The 17,951-nt window shown below is 38.5% G+C and overlaps 1 protein-coding gene across 1 annotated transcript in view; it reads right to left on the reverse strand.

Moving 5' to 3' along the window:
- Positions 1-17,951, reverse strand: part of HYAL4 (hyaluronidase 4) — a 50,771-nt gene that overhangs the window by 16,485 nt on the left and 16,335 nt on the right. Inside the window, exons 2-3 of the mRNA XM_021673929.2 lie at positions 11,365-11,795; positions 9,200-9,269 (exon numbers count right to left, since the gene is read on the reverse strand). The gene's annotated coding sequence lies outside the window, so the exon portion shown is untranslated. The remainder of the gene's footprint in view (positions 1-9,199; positions 9,270-11,364; positions 11,796-17,951) is intronic.

The following is a 17,951-nucleotide window of genomic DNA, read 5'->3' on the forward strand; positions in this document are numbered from 1 at the left end:
AGCAAGGTGAAATGTGCAGGGATTGACTCCAACCTGTTTGCAATGAAGAAAGAGTACATTCCTAGTAGAAACAGAAAACTGGAAATTTCTATCTGAATTATCAATGAGTAAAAACTTTCACCAAGAAATTCTGCTTCTATGTAATTTATTGTACCATTTCCTATAATTAGGAAGACAAAATTAATGTCTTCCTAATTCTTACAATTAGAATGACAAAATAAATGTCTACCATAAGGTAAAGGCCACATAAGGCATGGCCTTGTGTACAATTGAATGCTATGTACCTATAACAAAGAATAAGGTTTCTTCTACATGTTGATATGGACAGTCACCAGATATTAAAATATTCTTTAAAATACATATTTGTTTTACATGTGTATCTGTACATATGCTACAAATTTTAATAGTGTATAGATTGTTGCCATTTTTCAAATAAAGGAATATATATGTATATACATACACACACGAATTACAAATGTACACAATATAATAATTTGTGTATTGAGGAATATCTCTGGAGGTGTATTAGTCTGTTCTCACACTGCTATAAAGAAATACCTAAGATTGGGTAATTTATAGAGGAAACAGGTTTAATTGACTCACGGCAGGGGAAGCCTCAGGAAACTTACAATCACGGCAGAAGGCAAAGGGGAAGCAAGTGTCTTCTTCACAAAGTGGCAGGAAAAGAAGTGCTATGAAGGAGGCACTTCCAAACACATAAAACCATTAGATCTTGCGAGAACGCACACACTACAAGGAGAACAGCATGGGGGGAAAAGCTCACATAATCCAATCACTTCCCTCTTTCCACACATGGGGATTACAGGTCCCTCCCTCAACATGTGGGATAATAATTTGAGATGAGATTTGGGTGGAGATACACAGCCAAACCGTATCAGGAGGGATACTCAAGAAAGGGTTACATTGCTTGCTTCCAGGGAGGAGAACAGGGTGGCTAAGTGAGAGAAGTGGGCAGGGGCAAAATTTATTTGAGAAGGAAGTTCTGTTGGGATTTTGTACTATGTTGCTGTAACAGCTAATTCAAAACCATTCATCTGATTTTAAAATCTCAAAATTCTTTGGACACATAACAGAAAATGCAAATCGATTATGGCTACCATATAAGGAATCAACTTTTCCTAAAGAAAGTTACATCTCACTTGGATTTTGTTATGAAGATCATTTTTATAATTTTATTTGAGAAAGTATATGCTTATCTGCAATCTGACAAAAACATCCCTTTTCATGAAATAAGAATGATTTATTTTATTGAAAGAAACACTATCAGCCAGAGCTTTAAGTTAAGGATCTATTCTGACATTTGATTATTAAAAGCTAATTATAGATTTGTTATTATCTATGGTAAAGGAAAACTAACAGTGGTTGATGGATTAAGAGGGATTCAGTAGGAACACTGATGATAAGCTTAAAGAAACTGATTCATATTATTATTCTCAACAAAATATAATGCACAATACCAGTGAATTATTTAATAAAAGTGGAAAAATATACTATAGAGTAACAGGCCTCCTCTGATTGTAAACATGGCAAAACTCTAGTTATAACATAAAATATGTGGAGAAATTGGACATGAAAAGATGATCGTTCTTTCTTATTTCTTTAACTATTTATTAGTTTTGGTGATTTATCCAGCCTAATTTTAAATAACTCAGGAAGCTAGATTGCTTGTTACTTCTCCAGCTTCAGAAAACTTTTTACCTTGAATTTTCCTGAAGACTTCAATTTCATTTTATTTTATCACCCATACCTTTTTGATGAAGACGAAGTTCTGATCTTTTTCATTCTTCAATGTCTATGGCATTATTTTTATTTCTTTTTATTCTTCCCCACGCTTTTCTAATTCCTTCCTCAAATCTGATTGCTTTCTTTGAAATACGTCCAACTACTCTAGTATATTTACATCACAAAATGTCTCAGTGAAAGGTAAAAGAAGCCAGTAAAGAATGCAGGTTAAAATCTTATACTCTGGAGCCAGTTACCATCAACAGCACACTAGAAAATGTTTCATTGTTTTGCCTATTCGATTTTTATTTCTACTGTTTTAATTTGCCTTTCCAGCATATCACAATACTGTCTTTTTTGGTGGAGGAGTGCAACAATAAATGGTAATACCACTTTATATGCCTAAACACAGTATTGATGTCTATTCTCTGCTTATAAACTGAAGTCTCAGCTTTTGAAAATTATATTTATGAACTAGAACTTAAATTCTAATTTATAAATATGGGACAGGATCTTGCACATTACCCTTTCCCCATGCCTCTCTGCACCCTTGCCTCTGTCTGGTTGACATTTTCACATGAGATAGATCTTCTAACCTAGATGGCATTCCCACTATATGTCTCAATAGACATCTTAGGTCCACTATGTGATGACTGCTGCACATTTGATTAGGTCATGCCTGAGTCTGCAATGCCTTTTGGCATTCCAACTAATGTTTTCTATCTAAAATATTTCTGTCAATCTTCATTAAACTTGACTATGAGATTTCAAGCCCACCAAATTAAGCAATCTGAGAAGATTTTGGCTTATAAAGGAAGAGCTGCTTGAATTGTGTCTGTATATAATTTTCTTCACTTTTTGTTTTAGCTATTACATGATTAGCTACATAGACATTTCTTTTTCTTGTTCTGTTTCTTTTTCTTTCTTTTTTGAGATAGGGTCTCATTCTGTCACCCAGGTTGGAGTGCAGTAGCACAGTATCGGCTCACTATAGCCTCAACCTCCTGGGCTCAAGCAATTCTCCCACCTCAGCCTCCCGAGTAGCTAGGACTACAGGCATGTGCCACCATGCCAAGCTAATTTTTGTATTTTTGTAGAGACAGGGTTTCACCATGTTGCCCAGGCTGGTCTTGAACTCCTGACCTCAAGTTATTTGCCTGCCTCAGCCTCCCAAAGTGCTTGGATTACAGGGATGAGTCACCACACCCGATCTACATAGACGTTCCATATCTCTATTTAAGAGCCTAGTTTTCCACTTCAGGTACACCCACTGGTTAAATGATGTTCTTGATGTTGTAACTGAATGTGCCAATCAGCCTGATCATTACCAGGTTTTAATAACAAATAGTATATATTATCATGTGACCAAGTAAATTATGTTTTGTTTCTATTGAAAAAAAAAGGCGGCTGGCAAGACGGCCCAATAGGAACAGCTCTGGTCTGCAGCTGCCAGTGAGATCAATGCAGAAGGCATGTGATTTCTGTATTTCCAGCTGAGGTACCTGGTTCATCTCACTGGGACTGTTTAGATAGTGGGTGTAGCCCACAGAGGGCAAGCAGAAGCAGGGTGGGGCATTGCCTCACCTGGGAAGCACAAGGGGTTGGGGAACCATCTCCCTTAGCCAAGGGAAGCCATGAGGGACCGTGCTGTGAGGGACTGTGCTGTGAGGGACTGTGTCGTGAGGGATGATGCACTCTGGCCCAGTTACTAGCTTTTCCCACGGTCTTCACAACCTGCAGACCAGGAGATTCCCTTGGGTGCCTACACCACCAGGGTCCTGAGTTTCAAGCACAAAACTGGGCAGCCATTTGGGCTGACACTGATCTAGCTGCAGGAGTTTTTCTTTCTTTTTTTTTCTTTTCGTACCCCAGTGGCACCTGGAACACCAGCAAGACAGAATCGTTCACTCCCCGGGAAAGGGGGCTAAAGCCAGGGAGCCAGGTTGTCTAGCGAAGCAGATCCCACCTCCACAGAGCCTGGCAAGTGAAGATCCGCTGGCTTGAAATTCTCACTGCCAGCACAGCAGTTTGAAGTTGACTTGGGATGCGAGGGGTGCCCACCATTACAGAGACTTCAGTAGGCGGTTTTCCCCTCAAAGTGTAAACACAGCTGCCGGGAAGTGTGAACTGGGCTGCTGTAGCCAGACTGCCTCTCTAGATTCCTCCTCTCTGGACAGGGCATCTCTGAAAGAAAGGCAGCAGCCCCAGTCAGGGGCTTATAGATAAAACTCCCATCTCCCTGGGACAGAGCACCTGGGAGGGAGGGGCAGCTATGGGCACAGCTTCAGCAGACTTAAACGTTCCTGCCTGGCAGCTCTGAAGAGAGCAGCAGATCTCCCAGCACAGCACTTCAGCTCTGTTAAGGGACAGACTGCTTCCTCAAGTGGGTCCCTGGTCCCTGTGCCTCCTGACTGGGAGACACCTCACATAGGAGAGCTCTGCCTGGCATCTGGCTGGTGCCCCTCTGGGACAAAGCTTCCACAGGAAGAAGCAGGCAGCAATCTCTGCTGTTCTGCAGCTTCTGCTGGTTATATCCAGGCAAACAGGGTCTGGAGTGGACCTCCAACAAACTCCAGCAGACCTGCAGCAGAGGGGCCTGACCGTTAGAAGGAAAGCTAACAAACAGAAAGCAACGACATCAACAAAAAGTAAGCCCACGCAAAAATCCATCTGAAGGTCACTAACATCAAAGATTAAAGGCAGATAAATCCACAAAGATGAGGAAAAGCCAACGCAAAAAGACTAAAAATTACAAAACCCAGAATGCCTCTTCTCCAAAGGACCACAACTCCTTGCCATCAAAGGATCAAAATGGGATGAAGAGTGAGTTTGACAAATGGACTGAAGTAGGCTTCAGAAGGTGGGTAATAACAAACTCTCTGAGCTAAAGGAGCATGTTCTAACCCAATGCAAGGAAGCTAAGAACCTTGATAAAAGGTTATAGGAACTGCTAAACAAAATAATGAGTTTAGAGAAGAATATAAATGACCTGATGGAGCTGAAAAGCACAGCACAAGAACTTTATGAAGCACACACAAGTATCAATAGCTGAATAGATCAAGTAAAAGAAAGGATATCAGAGGTTGATAATCAGCTTAATGAAATAAAGCATTAAGACAAGATTAGAGGAAAAAAGGACGAAAAGGAACAAACAAAGCCTCCAAGAAATATGGGACTATGTGAAAAGATCAAACCTACATCTGACTGGTGTACCTGAAAGTGGTAGGGAAAACAGAGCCAAGTTGGAAAACACTCTTCAGGATATTATCCAGGAGAACTTCCCCAACCTAACAAGGCAGGTCAACATTCAAATTCAGGAAATAACAGAGAACACCACAAAGATATTCCGCGAGAAGAGCAACCCCAAGACACATAATCATCAGATTCACCAAGGTTGAAATGAAAGAAAATATGTTAAAGGCAGCCAGAGAGAAAGTTCAGGTTACCCACAAAGGGAAGCCCATCAGACTAATAGTGAATCTCTGTAAAGAAACCCTACAAACCAGAAGAGAGTGGGGAGCCAATGTTCAACATTGTTAAAGAAAGGAATTTTCAACCCAGAAGTTCATATCCAGTCAAATTAAGCTTCATAAGTGAAGGAGAAATAAAATCCTTTACAGACAAGAAAATGCTGAGGGATTTTGTCACTAAGGCTGCCTTACAAGAGCTCCTGAAGCACTAAATATGGAAAGGAAAAACTGGTACCAGCCACTGCAAAAACATACCAAAATGTAATGACCATCGACACTATGAAGAAACAGCATCAACTAATGTGCAAAATAATCAGCTAGCATCATAATGACCATATCAGATTCACATATAGCAATATTAACCTTAAATGTAAATGGTCTAAATTCTCCAATTAAAAAACACAGACTGGCAAATTATAAAGAGTGAAGACTCGTCAGTGCTATATTCAGGAGACCCATCTCACATGCAAAGACACACATAGGCACAAAATAAAGGGATGGGAGAATATTTACCAAGCAAATGGAAAGCAATAAAAGTAGGGGTTGCATTCCTAGTATCTGATAAAACAGACTTTAAACCAACAAAGATCAAAAGAGCCAAAGAAGGGCATTACATGATGGTAAAGGAATCAATGCAACAAGAAGAGCTAACAATCCTATATGTGCACCTGATACTGGAGCACCCAGATTCATAAAGCAAGTTCTTAGAGTCCTACAAAGATACTTAGACTCCCGTAGAATAATATTGGGACACTTTAACACCCCACTATCAATATTAGGCAGATCAATGAGATGGAAAATTAACAAGGATATTCAGGACTTGAACTCAGCTCCGGACCAAGTAGACCTAAAAGACATCTACAGAACTCTCCACTCCAAATTAACAGAATATACATTCTTCTAAGCACAAAATACTACAGCATAAAAATACTATAAAAATGTAGCATTTAACTAATCATGAATTTGCCTGCATTTTTTAAAAGATCATTAGATAATTTGTTCTCTACTTTGGTTAAATTCATGTGATATGAGAACTGTGTTGCACTTGGATGTTAGTAAAGTAAGTTGAGTTCCTGCATTAATTCATAGCAACATATATTAACCATAAAAGTGAAGAAATACTTTTTATACAAATATTTTTAATTCTTTAAAAAGAAATTTATTTGTCCAAGACTGCTAATTGCATACAGTCTAATTACACAAACCTTATAACTTCAAAATGTTTTGCAATAGATTTTAATTTCCAGATGTAATCTTGAGAGAATTTCCTAATACAATAAGGAAATTTGGAAATGTCCAATCACAGATTCTGGGTTAGACTAAGGATGCAATAAGGTTGTTCTGGAACTCTCATGACAAAGGCAGAGGAATTCCAGCCTAGGATTGTAGCCAGTTCTTGAACGAACCGATGTATTATATCAAAGAAATGTTACTCCTTAAAGAATGAGACTTAGATTTTTCACATATACGTGATAAGAGAGAACATGGGATTGATGCATTTCAGCATATTATGAACATTAGTCCCATGCTTAGTACTTAGGTAAGGAGGCTTCTGTCTGTGAACAAGAAAACTACAGGTTGTTCTTGTTAGAAACTCACAGTATCTGTAATTCTGTTATAAGTAGAATGGCGCACTGGCTCACACCTGTAATCCCAGCACTTTGGGAGGCTGAGGCAGAGGGCCACTTGAGTCCAAGAGTTTGAGACCAGCTTGAGCAGCATAGCGAAACCCTGTCTTTGCAAAAAATTCAAAAAGTTAGCCAGGCTGGTGATGCATGCCTGTGGTTCCACATACTCAGGAGGCTGAAGTGAGAGAATTACCTAAGCCCAGGAATTCAAGGCTGCAGTGAGCAGTGATCGTGCCACTGCACTCCAGCCTGAGTGACAGTGAGACCCTATCTCAACAACAACAACAAAAATCTAAGTGTTACTATTTCAACAAGAGCTCTTCTTTCCATCATCAAACTGAATTCTAATTTACAAGCCAGGCTGAAATAAATCATGTGACTAAGCTTTCTTAGATATTGCTACAATTGTATTGCATTTATAAGTACAATAATAATCCCAAGTAACAATGATTCTAATATGTATCACATCGATTGAAGGAATTCCCAAAGCTTTGAAACAAACAGGTCAATTCGTGTCACTCTAATTCTACCTGATTGGTATGTAACAGGGTTGCATGCTACTATGTAAGAGAAAACATATGAGAAATACAGAAAGGAAAGTTTTATATAAACAGGTGAAAAAGAGAGTCAAGTTGTTTGTTTGTTTGTTTGTTTGTTTGTGATAGAGTGTGGCTCCATAGCCCAGACTGGAGTGCAATGGCACAATCTCAGCTCACTGCAATCTCCACTTCCTGGGTTCCAGCAATTCTCCTGCTTCAGCCTCCTGAGTAGCTGGAACTACAGGCACGCTCCACCATACCCTGCAGAGAACCAAATATTATGAAGATGATTCAAGTCAGCTTGTCTATGAAGGAAGAAAAGTTTTGTCTTACAAGGTTTCTCTTTTGTTTTGTTTATGTACATTGTTTTAAAAAAGAAAGTCTGGGCCAATTGCAATGGCTCACACCTGCAATCCCAGCACTTTGGGAGGCCAAAGTGGGTGAATCATTTGAGGTCAGGAGTTCGAGACCAGCCTGGTCAACATGGTAAAACCCTGTGTCTACCAGAAAATACAAAAATTAGCCAGGCATGGTGGTGCATGCCTGTAATCTCAGCCACTCCGGAGGCTGAGGCAGGAGAATCACTTGAACCCAGGAGACAGAGGTTGCAATGAGCTGGGATCATTGCAGTGAGCTGAGATCATTGCAGTGAGCTGAAATCATGCCATCTCACTCCAGTTTGGGTGACACAGATACCCTGTCTCAAAGAGAGAGAGAGAGAGAGAGATTGTGGATTATTCAGGTACTCAGTATCTAGAGACAACCAGTTTTATTAGCTCATTATTTTTCAAATTTTCACTTTATATACATACATATAGTCACATACATAGTCACTAAAGTAAACAGCAGTTTCCCCATCATTATTCAATTTCTCAACTTTAAGATTTCTCTTCAGTAGGTTGAATGATTCAAGACTTACCTTTCTTATACTGTTTTGGTACTTGTTTTTTCTTTTCCAGAAAATCTAAATCTATATATCCATATGTACATATATGTATATGTGTATTTATTAATCCTCTTCCCAGTTACTAAGATTTTTCTTTTTTGAAATAACAGATGATTATTATCTCTAAATATTCAGTCGACTCTAACAATATTTGGAAAGAAAATGTAAAACCCAGTTTTACGATCAAAAATTATCCACTTTCTGAGCCCTTTTAAATGTTGTATGCTTCCTAAAATCTGCAATACTCATTCCAACAAATGATCCTCTTATATTGCCCATCATGACAAGTACAACTATAAAATGAGATATGAAAAACATACTTCATTAAAGATTATATAAAAGTAAAATGTGGCAAAAAATACACCTATGCTCTAAGGGAAAACATTCATGTTAGCTTGAGGAATGTTTCACTTCTATTGGTTCAAAAAATATTGAAGTTGTGGCTCTCTCATAAAGTCGTGTGTTCCTATGGCTTGTGTGTAGTTGATTTACTAACCTGCTTCACGGAATACATTTTGGTGCTGTCACAGTTTAAGGTTAGTAATGCAATCACAGAAACTATGCACACAAGAAAAATGAAGAAAGCCTTGAGTAATCATTAAAGTGGAAATTATTTTCAAATGTAGATTTATTATAAATAAAAAGTTAACTGAAATTTAACTCATAACTATCAGTCACAAATGTATTTTTTAGGCTGCTTGGTTCATAAAAACAAACTCACATTTCAAAAGGCACTGCATTTGAAAACTAAAGTTAGACTAGAAAAGAAATTGAGTATACCAAGAAATTAATATCAGCTTTTTTCTAACTCCTCAAATTTCTAAAAACAGTTTTTAAGATTTTTACAAACAGGAAAACAAAAGTCTATTTTACCTTTGCTTTTGTCTGCTGCTGGTTCTTCAGTCACCTTGTGCAAATCAGAGGTTGAATGGCAAAGGATGCCCTGTCCATGGTTCAGGCAAACATGTTATTACAGGGGTGACTCAGTCCTTCAAGTTAAACTGGAGGCTTGCATTAAGTCTCTTTATAACCAAAGTCAGTTATCTTAAAAGCATCTTGGTATACATGACCATTGCTTTCTGAAAATACCCAGTTTAAATTCACTAACTTAAAGATGAAAGAAAAAAAAGTTCGATTGACTCTTTATTTGGAAAATAGGGAAGTAAAGAAAACTGTATATGTAAGATTTCCAGAATAAAGAGAAAAAAGGGGTCAAGTGCTTTGTGTACTCAAATGTGTATTATTTAAAAAACTAGATCCTAATGTGCTATTCTTGATGATAATGGAATTGTTGACTCTTAGCAGAGTATTAGGTATCATCCTGAGTAAATACGACATGAATTTAATAGAACCAATGGCTCAAGATGATGAGCTGAACACATGTATTTATTTGCTGCGTCATTTTCAGCACATATTTTAGAAAAAAAGATACAATATAAAGCTGAAAATGAAAAGAGGTAACATGACTCAAAGACTGAAAACAACTAAAAGTTTATCTCAGAAATTTTTTTAAAGTAAAAAGACAAAAACAAACAAAAATCATTGTAGAAAATTACTCTAGGAGATCACGGCAGACAGGAGACAGGACTAGACTGCAGCTCTCATGTGGACAGACCGAGCGGTGTGTGGAGATTAGCATTGTGAACTTTCGCTCCATAACTACTGCAGAAATTAACCAGGAAAGCTGAGAGACACCACAGACCTTCTGAAGGAAGTGGATTGCTCCTGCAGGACCCAGGAGACACCCCAAATACAGCCCAAGCTGTGGAAGTGGGAAATGGGGATTGTCCACCTCTGAACACACATCCTCAGTGGGGAACCTGAAGGTCTAGATCATGGGAGAAGATTCTGACCTTACCTGGAGCTGAGTCAATTTACAGAGCTAAGTGAAACACAGGGGTAGAGGAAGCAGCAGGAAAAGCCCTGTGGGCTCTCTGAGTTTCCTAGGAAGCTATTTCTGCCTGGTCTCACAGGGGTCCTTGGGGAGGGCTACCAGGGGTATTGGAAAAAGACCACAGGGAGAAGGAAACCTCCAGCTGAACTTTCTAACAATTCCAATAGAACATGAAGTCTCCCAGCCAGACCTCAGGAAGGGTATGAATCTGGTGTGCAGACTCCACAGACAGGGAAACACAAAAGCCTAGTTTGCTTTCACAGCTGGGAGGCTGGTAGCCTGGAGCAAGTTCTCAGCCCTGCTTGCCCACTGCTTGGAAACAGACTCGGTGCTGTTTGTGGGGGACATGGGTGGGAGTGAGACTGGCCTTTTCTGTTGCGTGGGAGCTGGGTGAGGCCTATGACTATGGGCTTTCCCCACTCCCCTGACAACCTGCATGACACAGCAGAGGCAACCCTAATCTTCCTGGAAATGTAACTCCATTGGCCCAGGAACCACACCCCTATCCTCCATAGCAGCTGCCGCAAGACCTACCTACCCAAAGACTCAGCTCAGACATGCCTAGCCCTGCCCCCACCTGATGGTCCTTCCCTACCCACCCTGGCAACTAAAGACAAAGAGCATATATACTTGGGAGTTCTAGGGCCCTGCTTACTTCCCTATACTAATATAGATGATGCTCTCTTCAGAGTGCTACCTCCTATCAGGAGCCCAATACAAAAATAGTGCATTAAGCAACCAAAACTAAGGACCCTCACAGAGTCCATTTCACCTCTACCACTTTCACTAGAGCAGGTGCTGGTTATCCATGGCTGAGAGACCTGCAGATGGTTTACATCACAGGACTCTGTGCAGACAACTCTCAGTACCAGCCCAAAGCCTGGTAGATCTGCTAGGTGGCTAGATCCAGAAGAGAGATAACAATCACAACAGCTCAGCTCTCTGGAAACCACATCCACAGGAAATGGGGCAGAATACTACAGCAAGAAAACATCCCATGGGACAAAAAAATTTGAATAGCAGCCTTGAGCCCTATACCATCCCTCTGACATAGGTTACCCAAGTGAGAAGGAACCAGAAAAACAGTTCCGGTAATATGACAAAACAACTTTTAAACACCCCCAAAAAAATCACAGTAGCTCACCAGTAATGGCTCCAAACCAAGAAGAAATTTCTGATTTTCCTGAAAAAGAACTCAAAAGATCAGTTTTTAAGCTAATCAAGGAGGCATCAGAGAAAGGTGAAATCCAATTTAAGGAAATTTTTTAAAATGATACAAGAAATGAGGGAAGGAATCATCAATGAAATAGATAGTATAAATAGCCAGGCATCGTGGCTCACACCTGTAATCCCAGCATTTTGGGAGGCTGAGGCAGCCAGATCACTTGAGATCAGGAGTTCAAAATTAGCCTAGCCAATATGGCAAAACCCCCGTCTACTAAAAATACAAAAATTAGCCGGGTATGGTGGCACACTTCTGTAGTCCCAGCTACTCAGGAAGTTAAGGCAGAATAATCACTTGAATCCATGAGGCAGAGGTTGCAGTGAGTCAAGATCATGCCACTGCACTCCAGCCTTGGTGACAGAGTGAGAAAGAAAGAAAAAAAGAAAAAAAAAAAAGAAAGAAAGAAAGGGAAAGAAAGAGAGAGAGAAAGAAAGAAGAAAAAGAAAGAAAAAAGAAAGGGAAGGGAAGGGAAGGGAAGGGAAGGGAGGAAGGAAGGAAGGAAGGAAGGAAGGAAGGAAGGAAGGAAGGAAGGAAGGAAGGAAGGAAGGAAGGAAGGAAGGAAAAGAAACAGCATAACTAAAATAAGCTGTCAAAACTTCAGGAAATAACGGATGCACTTATGGAAATCCAAACTGCTCTGGAGGTCTTAGCAACAGAATCAAACAAACAGAAGAAATAACTTCAGAGCTTTAAGACAAGATTTTCAAATTAACCTCATTCAACAAAGACAAAGAAAAAAGAGTAAGAAAAAAATGAGCAAAGTCTCCAAGAAGTTTGAGACGATGTTAAACGACCAAACCTAAGAATAATCAGTATTCCTGAGGACAAAGATAAATCTAAAAGTTTGAAAAACATATCTGGGGGAGTAATCAAGGAAAACTTGCCCAGCCTTGCTAGAGACCTGGACATCCGAATATAACAAGCTCAAGGAACACCTGTGAAATTAATCACAAAAAGATCATCACCTAGGCACAATATCAGCAGGTTACCTAAAGTTAAGATGAAGGAAAGAATCTTAAGAGCTGTGAGACAAAAGCACCAGGTAACCTATAAAGGGAAACCTACAAATTAACAGCAGATTTCTCAGCAGAAACCTCCCAGAAACCTTCTCAGCAGAAGGGATTGTGGCCCTATCTTCAGCCTCCTTAAACAAAACAATTATCAGTCAAGAATTTTGTATCCAGCAAAATTAAGCTTCGTAAATGAAGGAAAGATAGTATTTTTCAGACAAACAAATGCTGAGCGAATTCACCACAACCAACCCAGAACTGCATGAACTGTTAAAAGGAGCTCTAAATCTTTTTTTTTTCTTTTGAGATGGAATCTTGCTGTGTTGACCAGGCTGGAGTGCAATCTTGGCTCACTGTAACCTTTGCCTCCAGGATTCAAGTGATTGTCCTGCCTCAGCCCCCTGAAGAGCTAGGATTACAGCTGCCTGCCACCACACCTGGCCAATTTTTGTATTATTAGTAGAGATGGGGTTTTGCCATGTTGGCCAGGCTGGTCTCAAACTCCTAACCTCAAGTGATCCACCCGCCTCAGCCTCCCAAAGTGCTGGGATTACAGGCCACACCTGGCCAAGACCTCTAAATCTTGAAACAAATCCTGGAAATACATCAAAACAGAACTTCTTTAAAGCATAAATCTCAGGGGACCTATAATAACACAATGAATAGACTAGTATCTTACATCTCCATACTAACATTGAATGTAAATGGCCTAAATCCACAACTTAAAAGATACAGAATTGCAGAATGAATAAGATTACACCAACCATCTGCCTCCTTCAAGAGACTCACCTAACAAATAAGGACTCACATAAACTTAAGGTAAAGGGGTGGAAAAAGACATTCCATGCAAACAGACACCAAAAGTGAGCAGGAGTAACTATCCTTATATCAGACAAAACAAATTTTAAAGCAAAAGCAGCTTAAAAAGACAAAGAATGACATTATGCAGTGATAAAAAGGCCTTCTCCAACAGGAAAATATTACAATCCTGAATATATATGCACCTAACACTGGAGCTCCAAATTTATGAAACAATTACTACTAGACCTACTAGATAGGTAGCAACACAATAATAATAATGGGGGACTTCAATACTGCACTGACAGCACCAGACAGGTCATCGAGAAGAAAGTCAACAAAGAAACAGTGGATTTAAACTATACCTTGGAACAAATAGACTTAAAAGAGATAAACAAAACATTCACAAAACATATAGTACAACAACCACAGAATATATATTCTATTCATCAGCACATGGAACTTTCTCCAAGACATACCATATGATAGGCCATGAAACAAGTCTCAATAAATTTAAGAAACACAACAGAAGAAAAGAAATAACCAAGATCAGAGAAAAACTAAATGAAATTGAAACAAAAAAATACAAAAGGTAAATGAAATAAAAAGCTGCTTCTTTGAAAAGATAAATGAAATTGATAGACCATTAGTAAGATTATCACAGAAGAGAGAATACAAATAAGCTCAATTAGAAACTAAATGGGAGATACTACAACTGACACCACAGAAATACAAAAGATCATTTCAAGGCTACTATGAACACCTTTACGTGCATAAACTGGAATACCTACAGGATATGGACAAATTCCTGGAAAAATAGCCACCCTTCTAGCTTAAATCAGGAAGAATTAGATGCCCTCAACAGACCAATAACAAGCAGAGAGAAAAAATTACCAACAGAAAAGTTCAGGACCAGACAGATTCACAGCTGAATTCTATCATTCAAAGAAGAATTGGTACCAATCCTATTGACACTATTCCACAAGATAGAGAAAGAGGGAATCCCCTCTAAATCATTCTATGTAGCCAGTATCACCCTAATACCAAAACCAGGGAAAAGACATAACCAAAAAAGCAAACTGCAGACCAATATTCCTGATCAACATAGATGCAAAAATCCTTAACAAAATACTAGTTAACTGAACCAAATGGCATATTGAAAAGATAATTTAGCATGATCAAGTAGGTTTCGTACCAGGGATGCAGGGACAGTTTAACATAGACAAGTCAATAAATGTGATGCACCACACAAACAGAATTAAAAACAAAAATTGCATGATCATCTCAATAGATGCAGAAAAGGCATTTGACAAAATGCATCATCCCTTTATGATTAAAATGCTTAGCAAAATCAGCCTACAAGGGACATACTTCAATGTAATAAAAGTTATCTATGACAAAGCCATAGCCAACATAATATTGAATGGGGAAAAGTTGGAAGCATTTCCTCTGAGAACTAGAACAAGACAAAGATGCCCAGTCTTACCACTCCTCTTCAACATGGTACTGGAAGTCCTGGCCAGAGCAATCAGACAAGAGAAAGAAATAACATCCAAATTGGTAAAGAGGAAGTCAGTGTTTTCTGATGATATGATTGTAATATAGAAAACCATAAGGGATCCTCCAAAAAGCTCCTAGAACTGTTAAAATAATTCAATGAAGTTTCTGGATACAAAATTAATGTACACAAATCAGTAGTTCTCCTATATACCAACAGTGACCAAGCTGAGAATCAAATAAAAAACTCAACCCCTTTTAAGATAGCTGCAAAAAAATTAAAACACTTAGAAATATACCTAACTAAAGAGATGAAAGACCTCTAAAAGGAAAATTACAAACCACTACTGAAAGAAATTATAGACGACACAAACAACTGAAAACATATCCCATGCTCATGGATGGGTAGAATCAATATTATGAAAATGACCATACTGCCAAAAGCAATATACAAATTCAATACACTCCCCTTCAAAATACCACCATCACTCTTCACAGAACTAGAAAAAACAATACTAAAATTCATATGGAACCAAAAAAGAGCCCACATAGCCAAAGCAAGACTAAACAAAAAGAACAAATCTGAAGCATCACATTACCTGATTTTAGACTATACTCTAAGGCCATAGTCACCAAAACAGCATAATACTGATATAAAAATAGGCACGCAGGCCAATAAAAAATAATAGAGAACTCAGAAATAAGCCCAAATATTTACAGCCAGCTGATCTTTGAAAAAGCAAACAAAAAAGTGAGGTGGGGAAAGGACACCCTTTTCAACAAATGATGCTGGTATAATTGGCAAGCCACATGTAGGAAAACAAAACTGTATCCTCATCTCTCTCATTATACAAAAATCAACTCTAGATGGATCAAGGACTTAAATCTAAGACATGAAACTATAAAATTCCAGAAGATAACATTGGAAATATTCTTCTAGACATTGGCTTAGGCAAGGATTTCAAGATCAATAACCCAAAAGCAAATGCAATAAACAAAGATAAATAGGTGGAACTTAATTTAACTAAAGAACTTTTGCTTGGCAAAAGGAACAGTCAGAAGAGTAAACAGACAACCCACAGAGTGGGAGAAAATCTTCACAATCTGTACATCTGACAAAGGACTAATATCCAGAATCTATAACAAACTCAAAGAAATTACAAAGAAAAAAATAATTCCATCAAAAAGTGGGCTAAGGATATGAATAGAAAATTCAAAACATACATTTTTTGGCCTGGGTATATCTCCTCTTGAGAATTTGGAAATGTATCCTCTTTTGAGAATTTGAAAATATATATTTTTTTGAGAATATGAAAAAATGTTCAGTATCACTCATGATGTGGGAAATTCAAATCAAAACCACTGTGTGATACCACCTTACTCTGGCAAGAATGGCCATAATCAAAAAATAAAAAATAAGAGATGTCAGTGTGGATGTGGTAAAAGGGAACACTTCTATAGTACTGGTGGGAATGTAAACTAGTACAGCCACTATGGAAAGCAGTGTGGAGATTCTTTAAAGAACAAAAGTGGAACTACCATTTGATCCAGCAACCCCAACACCAGGGATCTACACAGAAGGAAAGAAGTCATTACACATGCATGTTTATAGCAGCACAATTCACAATTGCAAAAATGTGGAACCAACCCAAAAGTCCATCAGTCTACAAGTGGATAAAGAAATTGTGGTATTTACATATGACGGAAAACTCAGTCATAAAAAGGAATTGACTAAGGGCATTCACAGCAACTTGCATAGGCTTAGAGATTGTTATTCTAAGTGAAATAACTCAGGAATGGAAAACCAAACATTTATGTTCTCATTCATAAGTAAAAACTGAGCTATGAGGATGCAAAGATATAAGAATGACACAATAGACTTTGGGGACTCAGGGAAAGGATGGAAAGAGGGTCAGGGATAAAAGACTACAAATCGGGTTCAGTGATTACTGCTTGGGTGATGGGCACACTAAAATCTCATAAATTACCACTAAAGAACTTACTCATGTAACCAAATACCACAGGTTCCCCAAAAACCTATGGAAATAAAATAATTTTTAAGGAAAAAAAAAAGAAAGTTACTCTAGATGTATGAGCTGTTCCCTCCATTAGAAAGAGAAACTCTAATATTCAAAAAACGGAAATGGGTGGAGGATAAAATATCAGATGACATAAAGTATTTATTTCAACATAGCGGCACCAGTTCGACTATTTAACTTACCAGAATATGTAGAATGGCAAGCAAGAGAAACATTTGACCCCAAGACATCTAAGTAGAGAGAAAGCTCTTCCTATACAGGTTCGGAGTTTGTATGTTGAACCAAATATAAAAGCAGACCTAAAATGAATATATCTGAATCTTTCCAGTGGGCACAGAAGGTATAGAAAAAGGAAAGGCTGCTCAGCCCAGGAGAGAATCACACTCCTTTTTCATGATAATTTCCTCCTTACTTTAATAATTATGGGGGTTTCTACTAACCTGCCTGTTTTCTAATCATCTATTACAGATGCATTCTTACTTATCAATACGTCCCAACCAGTTTCAGACTCTACAGGCCATCCTCCCATTCAATAAAATCATCCTGTTGAGTAAATATGCCCAACAAATGCATGGGGGTTGCAGAAATCCCCATGACAGGTTTTTCAATTACTCTGGTCCTTTATAAATATAAATGGATGACCAAAGACCACAAAACGTTTGCTACAGACCAAAAGTATAAAGAAAATTAACAAAGGGAACATTTCTATTCTCAAAGGAAGTGGAATGAATAAAAGGTATGACAATAGAAAAATTTTTCAAAAATCTAGTTGATAACCTTAGAGAGATCTAAGAAGCTGTTGAACCAAACCGAAATAAGAGTACTATGACAAAGGAGCAATCATACTACAGGCACACAAAAAAAGAGTTCTTTGAAATTAAAGTAAGTGTCAAAATATAGTGGTGTCTCAGTTCATTTAGCATTGCTATAGGCTGGGTAATTTGTAAAGAAAAGAGGTTTATTTAGCTCATGGCTCTGCAGCCTGGGAAGTTCAAAATCCTGGCCCTGGCTTCTGTGAGGGCTTTCATGCAGCATCATAGCATGGCAGAGAAGGTCAAAGGGGAAGCAGACATGTATGAGGAGGCAAAATGCAAGGGGCATCCTGGCTTTATAACAATCCACAGTCAAGAGAACTCATTCATTCCCATGAGAACTAATCCAG

Source organism: Aotus nancymaae, unplaced genomic scaffold (genome assembly GCF_030222135.1).
Source record: "Aotus nancymaae isolate 86718 unplaced genomic scaffold, 86718_ANA_hifiasm-v0.15.2.pri h1tg000002l, whole genome shotgun sequence".
NCBI lineage: Eukaryota > Metazoa > Chordata > Mammalia > Primates > Aotidae > Aotus > Aotus nancymaae.